Source organism: Nyctibius grandis, chromosome 9 (assembly GCF_013368605.1).
Source record: "Nyctibius grandis isolate bNycGra1 chromosome 9, bNycGra1.pri, whole genome shotgun sequence".
NCBI classification, from domain to species: Eukaryota; Metazoa; Chordata; class Aves; order Nyctibiiformes; family Nyctibiidae; genus Nyctibius; species Nyctibius grandis.
This window is the reverse complement of record NC_090666.1, coordinates 11,286,606-11,300,581: the sequence shown is the minus strand read 5'-3', so window position 1 is coordinate 11,300,581 and position 13,976 is coordinate 11,286,606. Positions and strand designations below refer to the sequence as shown.

The 13,976-nt window shown below is 36.3% G+C and overlaps 1 protein-coding gene across 2 annotated transcripts in view; it reads right to left on the bottom strand.

Annotated features, from left to right (window-relative positions):
• Positions 1-13,976, bottom strand: part of PDE1A (phosphodiesterase 1A) — a 103,449-nt gene that overhangs the window by 49,760 nt on the left and 39,713 nt on the right. For both annotated transcript variants that reach the window (XM_068407230.1, XM_068407229.1), the window contains exon 2: positions 12,133-12,246. The gene's annotated coding sequence lies outside the window, so the exon portion shown is untranslated. The remainder of the gene's footprint in view (positions 1-12,132; positions 12,247-13,976) is intronic.

Below are 13,976 nucleotides of genomic sequence, written 5' to 3'. Positions count from 1 at the left end.
CTCATCTGCCCTGTTCTCAAGTTTCAGCAGCTCATATGGCTGGCAGCATATTTTGTGAGACTTTTCAACTGGGTTTAAAAAAAAAAAATCCATAAAATGCTCCCAACAACAACACTGCTTACTGAAAAAAACAGCAGGAATGTTCCTGGGTTTTAGGGACATAGAATTACCACACTAGGAAGGCTCTTTAACACAGAGTGCAAAAGGAGCAGAATGGACAAGAATTAACGAGATTTTCTGACAGTGGGACACAAGCCAAAAGTCAGTCATTTATTTTGGAGGAGCAGGACTTGTGTAGAAGAAAGGATTTGGGCAAATTATCTTGCAAAACTGAACCAAGGCTGAGACTGGCCACAGGTCAAAGGCTATAAATTGATTTTATTCCCTAAATTAAAAACTATGTTATAGTCCACTTAAACTCCTACTAGTCTAATACTGTTATTAAATATCCCTGAAGAGATCAGTACATTTATATTTCTGAGGAATATTTGACATTTGATGTACTTGTAGTATAATCAGGAAGAAACCTTATAATCCCTAAACCATATTTTTGTAACTATTCCAACTGTTACTCAAATGAGATGAAATTATTCCAGCGATAAAAGGACCATGGGCATTAGGCTGCCTCAGAGCACACAGCAGTGATATTCCACATGCCCTGTGCAGCATGCAGCGGAGCTCTGCATCGGTTTGCTAGAGTCTGATGCAGATCTCTATTTGGGACCAAGTCCTGAGCTCTGCAGATATGAGGCACTGGAGTACAAATTAAGGCTTGCAAGACACACTGCGGTTTCTCTAATCTTTTTAACCATTCTTCTGTAAAATAGGAGGACCATTCAGTCTGTAAACGGTACTAATAGGAGTAACTTTATGAAGACAGAACAGAGAAAACAGAATTTGAAAAAAGTGTTTATTTAACCAGTAATTTTCAGGGTACCACTGCTCTCTGATGAGAGGTGAGTGAACACCGTGCTACGGGAGAGAGAGTTTCAGTGTCTCTGGTTCCTACTTAAATAACTACGAAAGCAACTGCAACACAGATTACGTTGTAAACACAATCCTTTGTAAGTACAAGCTCTTACAGATCCCTCAACGCATAACTGTAGTAACTTCTCAAAAAGAATTAGTTTCTTTCAGAAGCCTAACTGAAACAACATTTAAGGAGAGGAAACAAGGGCTAGTTATTCATCTTGTGTCTATTTTTTACATTTCCCTGACCTTTTGAAGAATAAGATTCATATCGGGGAAAATTACTCATGGCATATGCATTGCTAGGAATGGCCTTTGAATAAATTCACTAATGACTGCCATTCTTCTGTAATTACAGGGACAGGGCTTATATATGGGTCTACACATCTGAATAAATGGAGGGTTACATGGATCTATAATTTGATGGTAATTTTATTTAGGAAGGGAAATAAATTAGGCTATACATTGCACCATAGAAACTATGCTTAATTATCACAAATTCTTAGAACCCAGTATTTGACTCATTTCTTAGCTTGTAACTTTTGTCTACTTTTATTCATCTGTTTATACCTTGATTATAAAATGTACTGTTTCCATTATATTTCCATGGGTGTCCATATATATGTATACATACACAATATTGTGGATTCTGTGAAATACATCTAATTGTCCACCTTTTACTCACTGATTGTGAAAACACTTCTTTAAAATAACCCAAATAAGGCAAATTTATACCTTGAGACATAAAACCATCAAATTGTTATATCAGTAGTTTTACTTACTATTTACAAAATGCACATATATATATAAATTTTGCTAAATTTAACAAAAAGAATCTTCAGAACTATCAGAACTTGCTCACATTAACCAGAAGCACTACCAACACTTCAGTACTTACATTATAATAATAGCTGAAATTTTCTTTTTCACCCAACGAGAACGAGTTTTTGATCCGCCGCCACAATTTTTTTTTACACGGGTCTTTTTCATGTTATGTTGAACCATTTTGCAGCTTTTTTGCTGGCCCCTAGTCTATTGATGTACCTCACTGCAGCGAATGCATCAAGTAAATCAGAGAGCCCCTACGCGCCTGCCCTTCTTGCTGTTACTACCTCCGTTGCTCAGGTCTTAACTGTCACTATGTTATGTAACTCTAACTGACTCTGAGCAGACGTATTATGAGTCACTCTGATGCAATCACTGAGCATCATCATTTATTTGCATAAATTCTACAATATAACACTGTTTATAATTACTGGGAAAAACCTTAACAGTCTGAAGTGTATATTCAGAACATTTTTATTCCTGAGTGTTTATACTATGCTATTTTAATTTATGTCTACTTAGAACTGACAACTTTCAAAAGCCTCAGTAAAATCAGTGAATCAATAGGAAGTTATTGGTGTTTGGTTTTTGCCTAATGAAAGCTATTATTTCCCAGGTAAATGCAAAATATATTTATAAATTCTGCATTCTGTAATTCTAGTGTTATGTAGACATAACATTCTTGCTCTAACTTCTCACTTTATGAATCACATGTGAATAGGTAAATTATTAATATAGGTGATTATTCAGGATACCTTTAAATTAAAAAAAAAAAAGAGGAAAAGGTGAAATAGTATCAGAAGACAGGGTCAAAACAAACATAGTTAAACTACTGAACTTTCTATTGAATATTACAGTGATTTTTGTAAGATTTTGCAACATAACTTGTAATTGTAAATTGTAAAATGTATTTTGTAAATTGTAATATAATTTTGCAACGTTTTGCAATACGCAAACTTTTGCTTAGGTTCAAAAATGCCATTGGATAAATTAATGAGCAAAATAACAAGTGACCATAGCTGTCAAACACAAGGCTAGAACCTCTGGCGTAGAAAATATTTGGAGTGGAGCGACTGCAAGATCCATAGTCTCACCCTCCAAATCAACCACACTGAAGATGAGAGATGGCAGGCATTTACTTTCTATTTTAAAGCTACATATTTCCACAAAGTCAGCTTTAAAGTAAAACTCTACTGAGATCAATTCCATTCAACTGGGAGGCATGAACTCCAATATCCTAGTTGAATTAAATAAATGTTAATATACCAAGGCACACACTTTAATTTTTTTTCTTCTCTAAAGCTATGCAACACCTAAAAAATGTTAATAAACGAAGCAAAAAAGCTCTGACACAATGTGCCACAGAAAGTACTTTTTTTCAGCACAAAGTCAGAATTTCAGGGTTACATAGACTTATTTTGCTCATATGTCATTAGCCTATTAAGTAGATGCAATACGAGGAAGAGATACACGTGGGAAGGAGAGGGGGAGGCTTGGGTTATTTAATTCTATTCGTTCCATGAGTGGAACTCCCATTGACAGATGTGGGAATAAGTAAGATATGGCCCATAGCATTTCAGCTTAGCAATCAATTAATTTTGCAGTAATAGTAACTAATAACCTGATCTTCTTGTCACAGTACTGTGTTTTTTGCCAAGAATAATTTTTCAAAATCAAAGTAGTGATAGCTTCTAGCTCTCTTTCCATTTAATCAGAATTTTAAATATAGTAATGGACTAGTCAGAAGTATATTTCTTTTCCCTTAGGAATATATCAGATGTACCACAGAGGAGAAGAAAAGAAAATGGAAAAAAAAATGAAATTAGATAATAGGTATGGGGAAAAAAATCCATCAGTGCTGATCAGTCATGCTGCCTAATAGAGATGGTGAAAGATTTCCAGAGGAGGGATTGAGAAGGAGGTATTAGCTCTTTACCAGTTAGTGAATTAATCAAGCTGATGATCAGCCCTATAAGCATGAATTGATCAAAGTCCTCTTCTAGGTCTAGAATGCAGAGGGCAAAGAATTTATAGTCCAAATAGCCAATTTCATCACATGAGCACATTTTCATCAATTATTTGTGTTCTAGTGTCTCACTATCTTCCTGAATGAGCATGAATCATTATATACAATCAATATTTACATCCTCTACAGTCCACTACAGTTTCCACTAACATTCACTAAAAGATTCTCTTGACTCCCACTGAGGATAAACAAATTGCAAAAATGATTGAGGTGCATTTTTAGTACATAAAGGTCTTTCTAAAGGAAATTATGAATTTACCAACACATTGCACTCTTAAAATTTAGCACATTCTCAGAAGAATTGTCCTCATATTAAGAACTACTAATTAATTACAATAAATGGCAAAGACTCTGGATGAAATACAGTTATTACAACAGCAGATAGGTAATGGAGTAAGGACCACTGTCACTGGAAACATTCACTTGTGGATATGTACTGCCTATTCAGAAATATAGACAGACATACCAAAGGCCATCAACAATCTTAAGATTCAGGTCAGGATATTCAAGATTTAAAAATAGCATTTTTCAGGAGTACAGCTGTGAGCTAATGTATTTTCCTTCTTTTAATTCAATCGCTTTAATGTGGTATTCTGGAAGATCTACAGGGCAGGGACTATCTCAGGGCATGACGTAAGTAAATAAACAGCAATAACTGAGACAGAAAAATTCAATAACTTTGGAAGAAGGATGTGGGCCATTTATAAAATATCTTAACTGAACTGAAAAGTTTTAGTCAGAATTTAACAGATTTTTGGTGATTAAGTGCATAACTTTGATGCTGTTGTAATCTTCCCTCTCAGAAAAAACCTTTGGCTTATTACAAAAGATTTTAAAGACTTATTTTAAGCTTTTATAAGGGTGGAATGTACTGAATTAATCTCAACACAATAAGCTTTTTCTTAACAGCAGCTTTTTTCAGAAGTATCATTTGTAGATTACCTTAATGGATGAACCGAATGATTTTCTCCAAATGGCACATTTGTTGCTGACAAAGCAACTTCAGGCAAAGTGCATTTAACCATGGGTTGGCTATAGAGGACAGCAATACACACTCATAGCAAACTGGACTGAATATTCAAGATTATGATTTAACTGCATGCTTAAATAATTGCCACTTCTAATCTCAACTAAGTTAGCTCAGAGAGGAATTATATAGACCATTTTTTTCATCTGGCAAATAATTACCAAAGAGGGCATCCCATTCCACTTGTTTTACCCTTGTATCATTAGGCAGATTATTTTCTTTAATATTCCCAGATTTTTTCAAAAAAAACTATTTTTGAGGAGAAATACTGACTAGATCCTTCAAAACAAGTTACATAATTGACTGAATTCCCCATTGTTCTGTGAATGAAACACTTAGTTACCTTCATGTATAAATGAACAAATTAATCTGTCTTTTCAGGTAGAGAGATTGGAAATATATCCTTTTAAAAATTTTAACAAATATCTACCTCTCTTTGATGTAAGAGAATAACTTTCTCAACCCTTGCACCTGCAAAGAGATTTGCTGGTTACCCTGAATGGATAATGGTGTCTAAATTAGCACAAGTTGTTCCACAACCAGAGCCTTACAGTCAGTGAAACTATGTGATTCACAGTCAGCTAGATGTATGCTACGTGCTGGTGGGAACGGAATGCAAATGGTCTGTAATGTCAAGCAACAGACTCCTGCTGTGAGATGCTCAGCATCAGCTGATGTAGCGCCAGCTTAGAGCCTTGCAACACTGATACTAAAATATGGCTTCTGAAAATGAAGTAATCCAAGAAACATAAAAGATGAAGCCTTCACTGACTTTGGTCTCATTTAAAATACAGAGAAGCTGCTAAACCTATATTGATGGCTAGATGAGAGAGAAAGAAGGCACATGAGTATCAAATAAGTTCCCCAGTTAATTATTTTTTTGAGATATTAATTACTAGTCTCAGACGGAGCAGCTGTCATGGACTTGGGTTCTGTCGCAGTACTGCAAAACTTGAAAGCAGCAGAAAACAGCCTGCTCCTGCTCGCAACCATAACCAAAACTGCGTACTGAAAGCTGCCCGAGAACAGGCTACACTGACCGTTCCTCACCTCGGGATCTCCTGGAAACAGGAGAATTTCATTTAGTTACTGAATTGTTGCTAAGCTCCATTCACGTTCCATGACACACAGCTCTGTGAGCACCAGCATCTAGTCAAGTGTTTGCTCCTTTCTTCTTCCTTAGACTCCATGAGACAAAGATACACACATGCATGTTCCTATCACAAGTACTTCTATGGCACACTTAAAGGGTCACATGGATGCTTGGTGAGATGAAATGATGAAACTCTTTCCCTTGCAAGTGACATGATCACAGTTTAAACTACTTCCTTTTTGTCCACAATTTGAAGATATGTTTGTCCCTGCTTTAAGTCCAGAAACCACAGAAATATTTGGTGCATTACTGGAGTAGTGCACTGGAAATTCAGTATGGTCCAAAGTGTTTATTACAACAGCAGTCACAAAGTTTGGGTTTAACAACCTCTTTTTTAGCTAAGATTATACATATCGGAATGTGTACTTTTTGTAAAATAAGAGCTTTTTCTCAAGGACTGTGTTTACCATTACAATATCATTGAAATAACTTCACTATTTCCAGAGCTCTCATGCAAACATATATTGTTATAACGCCACTTAGCTTTAATGAGATTTCCTTTTGCTTCATGAATGTAGCAATAACCTGCATTTGTTATTTTGTCACATTGAATTAAAGATGCTCAAAGCAATTGCCAGCTATATACAATGGATCTACTTCACACATTACTGAAACATGGTCTCTTCTAGGTCAAAAGTTCTCAAGAGGTTAAACCCTTTTAAAAGGGCATTATACAGCCTAAAACAAACTAAAAACCATGTATGGAATTGAAACTGCACAGATAAATATCCTCCTGAAATCAAGTGTATTTTCTAAAATATTAAGACATTTAAAAAATGTAATAAGACCATAACCGGAATAAAATATTCTGATTTTATCCAGAATAACTTAAAAATGTTCTCCACAAGAAGTTTAAATTTTTTGTTTTATTTGGCTTTGGATATATATTTTTTTTAATCTTGTAATTTCCACCCAGATTTTATTTGACGTATTTTCTCCTCAGCTAGCATGAATAAAGAGCTGTGTTTACAAGGAACGGAACAGCTGTCATGACTGAATTATCACGCTGTATTTATTTCCTGTTTGACTCTAAATATCCTTCTTCCACTACCTTGAGCCAAGTGGCAGGTACTAATGGAGAAAATTCTGCAAGATTTGTCAGAATTATTTATAACACCTATTGAGTAAGTTTGAACTTCTTCCACAGAGGAGATCCGCTGAGGGGCTGGAACTGTGAGAGTTTCACTGACTATTTTCAGCTGACAGTGAACCTCCGCTTCAGCTACCAAAGCGCTAGATCTCTTTCAAGGAAGTGTTTAGTGCAGCTTATAATTATTCAGCACTGAGAGATGCAGCAGTCCTGAAAAGGGCTTGTTAAACAAGCTTATTAATTGACAGGGAGCAACAGATAATTATGCTCATAGGAAAGCAGCACTTACATATGTCTGATTTCTCTGTGCTTTCCAACTTTCCATCAGCGCAGGACCTTTTACATGGGATCTTGACAGCTATTGCCCTAAACCAATTTTTCGTAATTTTGGAAGGTTATCCCTACTGCCTATCCCTGTTTCTAAGGAGTCTCCTCTCAGAACTCCATAAATAAAACCTGTTGTGTTATTTCTCTGCCTTTTCCTAAACCCAGCTGCATATAGTTTTAGAAAGAGCATGTATGGAAATGAGTATGTGTACATAGTTTTAAAAAATGCTCTTTTTCTCAGATAAAAGGCTATAGTGTAGAGCAACAGAGGAGCAGACAAAAGGAAAGTAAAAGGACATGAGAAAAATAATTCATACTCTGCTAAAGGGTTTGAATTCTACAGCCCATTTCCAGCTGATTGTTGCACTATAAGACTCAAAGTGCTGTCAGCTTACACATTTGCACGTACTTCTATGTGCACACGCAACTTTATAGAATGACTTCTGTTCTCCAATGCAAACTCAGAGTTTGTAAACCTACCAAATTTTGGTAGCATTCCTTATATAAATATGTGTTAAGCATATGGCTTATGTATATCTTTCCATACCTATAGCTATATTTCTGAAGTATATGTATGTAGACATAAAACACATTTTCTTGCCCATGTTACTTATGCTATAAGTAATAGTCAGAAATGAAATTACTTTAATGAAAACTACTTTTCAACTTTTATTCTCTTATTTTTAGTGGTTTGCATTTTACACCTCATATTCTTCATTTTGATTTATAGTGTTCGATTTTGTTTTTAGTTTCTCTTCCTTGGACTAATGCAGTTTCAGAAATTCTGAGTCAGTGATGCATTTTTTGAACCTGATGGTCTTTGTGTTAAATTTATGCTAAAAATATAGCCTCCACTTCTTAGTTCGAAAATATTATGTCTAGTGCTGTTTTAAATTTTGACACTTCCCCATTAAAAACAATTTGCAAATTAAGGTATTTATTGTGTGGCAGAGAGAGACTATAGTCACCACTGGTACTTTCATGGTAAACTCTTTTGCATGGCAAACTGCAGAGATGATAACCACATTTTAAATAACATGACTGTAGTCTGAATCTGCACTAAAACATTTAAAGATAAACACACAAAGAAGGTCTCTTCAGCTTCTGGGAAGCTATTTCTTAAGGAACAGCAGCAGTGTATCACTGAGTCAAATGGCAGTGTAGGCTGGAATTAGCTTGTGTGGTTACATTTGTCCTTGTTCCCACCAAAGAATACAGGTTCTTTTGTCCTGCACAGAACTACTGCTGTTGGGAGTCTGGAACTGAGTTAACTGAACTCATTAGTAGATTAGAAATAGTAGTTTAGATCATAAGCAGAATGGCCCATTCCTGCTGAGCCTGAACATGCGCTTTTATACATCACAAAGTTCAAATGACTTCAGTAAGTTTCTTACATATGAATTGCTGTATGGATAAAAGTAATTGCTGTACTATAGAGCAATAACAATTATGCTGTACTATAGATCAATAACAATTAATGCACCAAGTAAAGCAGTGAGAAAACCACCTGAGTGCAGATTACTTTCATTAACTAAGTCCCAGGAAGAAGTTGTGTGCTTTACAGGATATAATAGTTCCTGAGATCTGGCTTATAAGACAGAAAATTTAATGATGCTTGGTTCTACAAGGTACAAAGTATTGTAGGCTTAGGACCAAAGGTTCAGCACAGAGTTTCTCCAACTCACGTGAAAATACCCATGCTTTCTATTTTAAGCCCACGCTTGAGCCCTGGATTTTGTCCTCATGAATTTACTGACCCATTGCTTACGTATCCAAGCAGAGGAAGGCCTCAGCTTCAACCAGACACCTAAAACTGAATTCTGTCTGTGATATTGTCTTCTTCCCCACATTTCTGGGAGACAGACTACAACACCAGCTGAGAGAAAGCCCACTTAAATATCTCTGCAGTCAGATTAGGAATAGCAACTAACAGAGAGCTGGTTAGGAGCATCCTCCTAACTCATCTTTGTGTTATGGTATACATCCTATTAAACAGCATAATAAAAGGGTCCCGCCAATGTTCCCACACCTATTGCAGAAGGACCTTCTGCAATTCTTCACAGGCATAGAGATGGAAAAAGCAAAAAGAAAAATCAAAGCTAAGGTCAATAAAGAGATCCAAGTATGAGGTATCTCACAGAGCGTGTTCAATAATGTAGCCAAGAGTCAAGGAAGAGCCTGGCCTGTTCCACAGCTCTGGGGAACGATTTGTACTACTTAAAACTTAAATCTCGGGCATTAGTCTAGCAAAACCACTTTTCTCTTTATAAGCCTGAGCTTTTTTCAGTCATCAGTTCCAATTTCTTACAGTAGGAGATACACATTTTTTTTACCTGTATATTGTTACTTGAATTAAGTTGATTGATTGGAAAGCCTGTGTCATTCTATAAGAGCAAAACAAGATACCTGTCTCAGGTATTTCCTTTCTGACTTAGTACAGTGAAAAATCAGATTATTCTGCAAAATACTGGATGCAATAAATAAATAAGATTAAACGTTGTTGTGCATTGAGCTAGGGAAGAGCAAAAGCTTTATCCATACACTGAAGTAGAATTTTTGAAAATAAACAGTCACCATTATGAGGTCATAATGCCCCTAGGATTAAGAAAATAGTCTGACAACTATGAAAATCTGATAAAAACCTAATATAAATATATCAACAGTGGTATATGAACTACCAGTATTTTAAAATATTTAATTTAAACTCATTCAGTTTTCTTATAAAGCCCAGGTCCCTTGGAAGTCACACAAGATGCTTTGCCCAAGTCTGCTCAGTTAAGCTTAATTTAACTGAATCTAAAAAGATCTTCAAGACACGTGAGCCCTTTTGAAGTCACTGAGATCCCTAATGCTTTCCAAGTGGTGTATTTAACTTGGGATCACTAACAATGCTTTTGAAAGTGTCCCTAAGAACTGTATTGTGGCCGAGAGGCTGCTCAGGTCATCTTTTTACACAAGTGAACATGCATGCTCTCTAAGAGCGAGACACCAGTATAAGTGATCCCGCCAACCTAGTCTGTAATACAATCTCTGAAAAACGGACCATTGGTACCAGCTTCATTTGTTTTCATTCTTCTGTTTCCAAATGGCTAGGCTTTCTATTGCCCAACAGTAGATGCTCCAAACTCCCAACTGGTAAGATCTGGTGTGTGAATCACACGCATCAAAGAAAGGGAAACAGAAAAAACTTAAGAGCAGTACTTTAAGCACGTATCAAATATGCGGATTTTCAAGGGCAGGGGGGAGGGATGGAGACAGAGAGAGAAAGAGGTTAGGTCCATGAAATAATCAGTATGATGGCAGACTTCTTAAACGTAGTATGGAATTGAGATTAGACATACACTGCATACTCCAGCAGTATTGAAGAAGTTGTGGCAGATATCTTTACAAGACCATTCTGCTCAGAAAAAAAATTTAAGAGGCCAGCACACTGAAATAAGAACTGTAAGTTAGCCAGTTAACTTCAATATAGTACATATCTTAAAATTCTTTCAAGAAGCGAAATACTTAGAACTTCTAATTTAATTGAAGTCAACCCCCATTAAAGATGATTGCCAGTAATACTGCCAGTAACAATAATCATAAACAAAGCATCAAACATTATAAAATAAATCACAGCTTTTCATGAATTTATGTATTTACAGGCCAGATTATGATATTCTGACTCATCTCCATGAGCATTTCATTCCACAACAGCTCATTTTTTTCAGTGATACAGTCACAGAATCACAGAATCACAGAATGGTTAAGGGTTGGAAGGGACCTCTGGAGATCATCTAGTCCAACCCCCTGCCAAAGCAGGTTCACCTAGAGTATGTTGCACAGGGTCGCATCCAGGCAGGTTTGGAATATCTCCAGAGAAGGAGACTCCACAACCTCCCTGGGCAGCCTGTTCCAGTGCTCTGTCACCCTCAAAGTAAAGAAGTTCCTCCTCATATTCAGATGGAACTTCCCATGTTTCAGCTTGTGCCCATTGCCCCTTGTCCTGTCACTGGGCACCACTGAGAAGAATCTGGTCCCCTCCTCTTGACACCCACCCCTAAGGTATTTGTAAGTGTTGATAAGATCCCCTCTCAGTCCTCTCTTCTCCAAGCTGAACAGACCCAGCTCTCTCAGCCTCTCCTCATGAGAGAGATGCTCCAGTCCTCTGATCATCTTTGTAGCCCTTCGCTGGACTCTCTCCAGTAATTCCTTATCTTTCTTGAACTGGGGGGCCCAGAACTGGACACAGTACTCCAGATGCGGCCTCACCAGGGCCGTTATAGAGGGGCAGGATAACCTCCCTTGATCTGTTGGCCACACTCTTCCTAATGCACCCCAGAATAACATTGGCCTTCCTGGCCACAAGGGCACATTGCTGGCTCATGGTGAACTTCTTGTCCACCAGAACACCTCAGCATGATTATCAGTATGTGGCCTGTAGTGGAAAGAAAATCCGTCCTTCAGAAAATTCTTATGACTTTATACTGTGGACATTTGACAAGTGAGGGAGACAAGAACTATGAAAATTCTCCAGATGATGGTTACATCTGACCTTTGGAATCTTACTTGTTTTAACCTTATCTAGTGACAGGTTAAAAAGACCTAAGAGCTACATAGGATTCTTCTGATGTGCAGAGACCTTCAGCTCATGTCAGTTACAATTGAACACAAAGACCAAATTTCTAAAATGTGATTCCCACCATCCTTCCCTTTTTTTCTTCCCTCAGACTTACCTGGTTTCATCAATATAAACTGCCTCCAGCACAGATGCTGCATATTCAATATTCTTTTTTAAATCCACCACATTAATGTCACCTTTGTCCAGCTGCTTTACCAAGCATCTTAATCTGTGAAAAACAAAATAAAAATATCAGTGCGTTGCTTATAACAAATTTTAGTGACTGCATTTTCTATTTGAAATACTGGAAGCAACACAATAGCCAATGTAGAGGCAAGAGACTATCACTACACGTTTTGTCTTTTTTAATAAAAATCTGGTTTTACAACACACATAACAATGACCAGTTGTATGTTTCTACAGCTTGCTAAATTTGTAAGATCTCTTAAGAAATGGCATATACATTCCAGTAAGTCAGAGAGGACTCAGTAACTACCATCAGAGCTATTTTATATTAATTTGTGGCATTACTATTGTGCCTGTCTCTAATTTTGTTTAAATACTAAATAAAATTTTGCAAGTTGTCTTACTATAATTTTTCTGTGCTTAGAAGGTTGATTATAATTTTTCAATATCCACTATAGACTGATTTTGCTTCATTTAAACATCTTTAATTTTTATTTAGGCCTCCAGTATGCTTTTGCTGTAGGATTTGTATTTCTTATTAGCATGAGCTAAATTGGAGCTCCATTGCTTCTGTGTTTACAGACAATTCATCATTATACCGGACAAAAGGTGGTGCCCATGGTATTAGAAAAATCCAAGTATTTTCCTAAGAGTGCTTTTACTTTTAGTTTTGAGAACATTCTTTTACATTACAAACACGGATACGCCCAAAGGGGATTTTGTAATGCATCAACGCATGCCTCCGTACTTATACAGATAAACTACTTGAATACCAGATTTTTCTTAAACTCTCTGATGACAACACTTCTGACACTGCTCAACTTAACCATATAGAGTAGTCACAGCACTGGAGTGAAATGAAAACCTTATCAGCAACTGTGTAGAGCTGTGACGAAATGGATGCTTAAAGAAGTATGGGTATTTTCCTTCTTTCTGTGTTATATCTCTGAGTTGAAACAATCTATAGTTTTGTATCATTTAAGACAAAGATTCTGTAATTAAAGATACATCATTATTTTAACATAACTTTCATGAAATACTTTTTTATATGCATGAAATGTGAAAAAACTGTGTGAAACAAGCATTTAGTTAAAAAGTGGATTGAAATTGAGCGAGCACTAAGCTGACTTTACTTTCAGAAAAAAATCATATTTATGATGTGAAAGAGCATATATAAAAACATATATAATACGTTACATAATAATATTTTATATATACTATATTTTATTTTATTGGGCATGTACAATATTTTATTGGACCTAATTAAAATGTATTAATTAAAAAAATGCAGTGATATTCAAAACAAATCCCTCACAAACTTGGAAAGTACTGTTCCATCATAAAACCACTTTCATGTTTTCTCTTTATATTTATTTGGACCTAAGTATAATTATGTCCAAGCCTGCAAGAATAATTTTAGCAAACTGAGTTTTAAGACCAGCCTTCTCAGTTCTCCAAAGTCTTAATTCAATTCAAATTAGCATAGAACATGACACAAACAAGGCTCTTAGCAACCATATTTACTTGGTATTTTACACAGTGCATTGCATATCAATGGAATTGAAGAGTTAGTGTTAGAAAATTTTCTTTGAGATGTGAAGTGGGTGGATGAAATACTGTGGGAGCGCATCTCCTACCCAGAAATAACCTTATGCATGGGGAGGCAGTTCCAGTGCATAACTCCTTCCACTTCAGAGGCACTTATAGACTGAAGAAGCTAATTCATAAATAGACACTCACCTTGCAGTACCCAACACATGCACTGTAACTCCC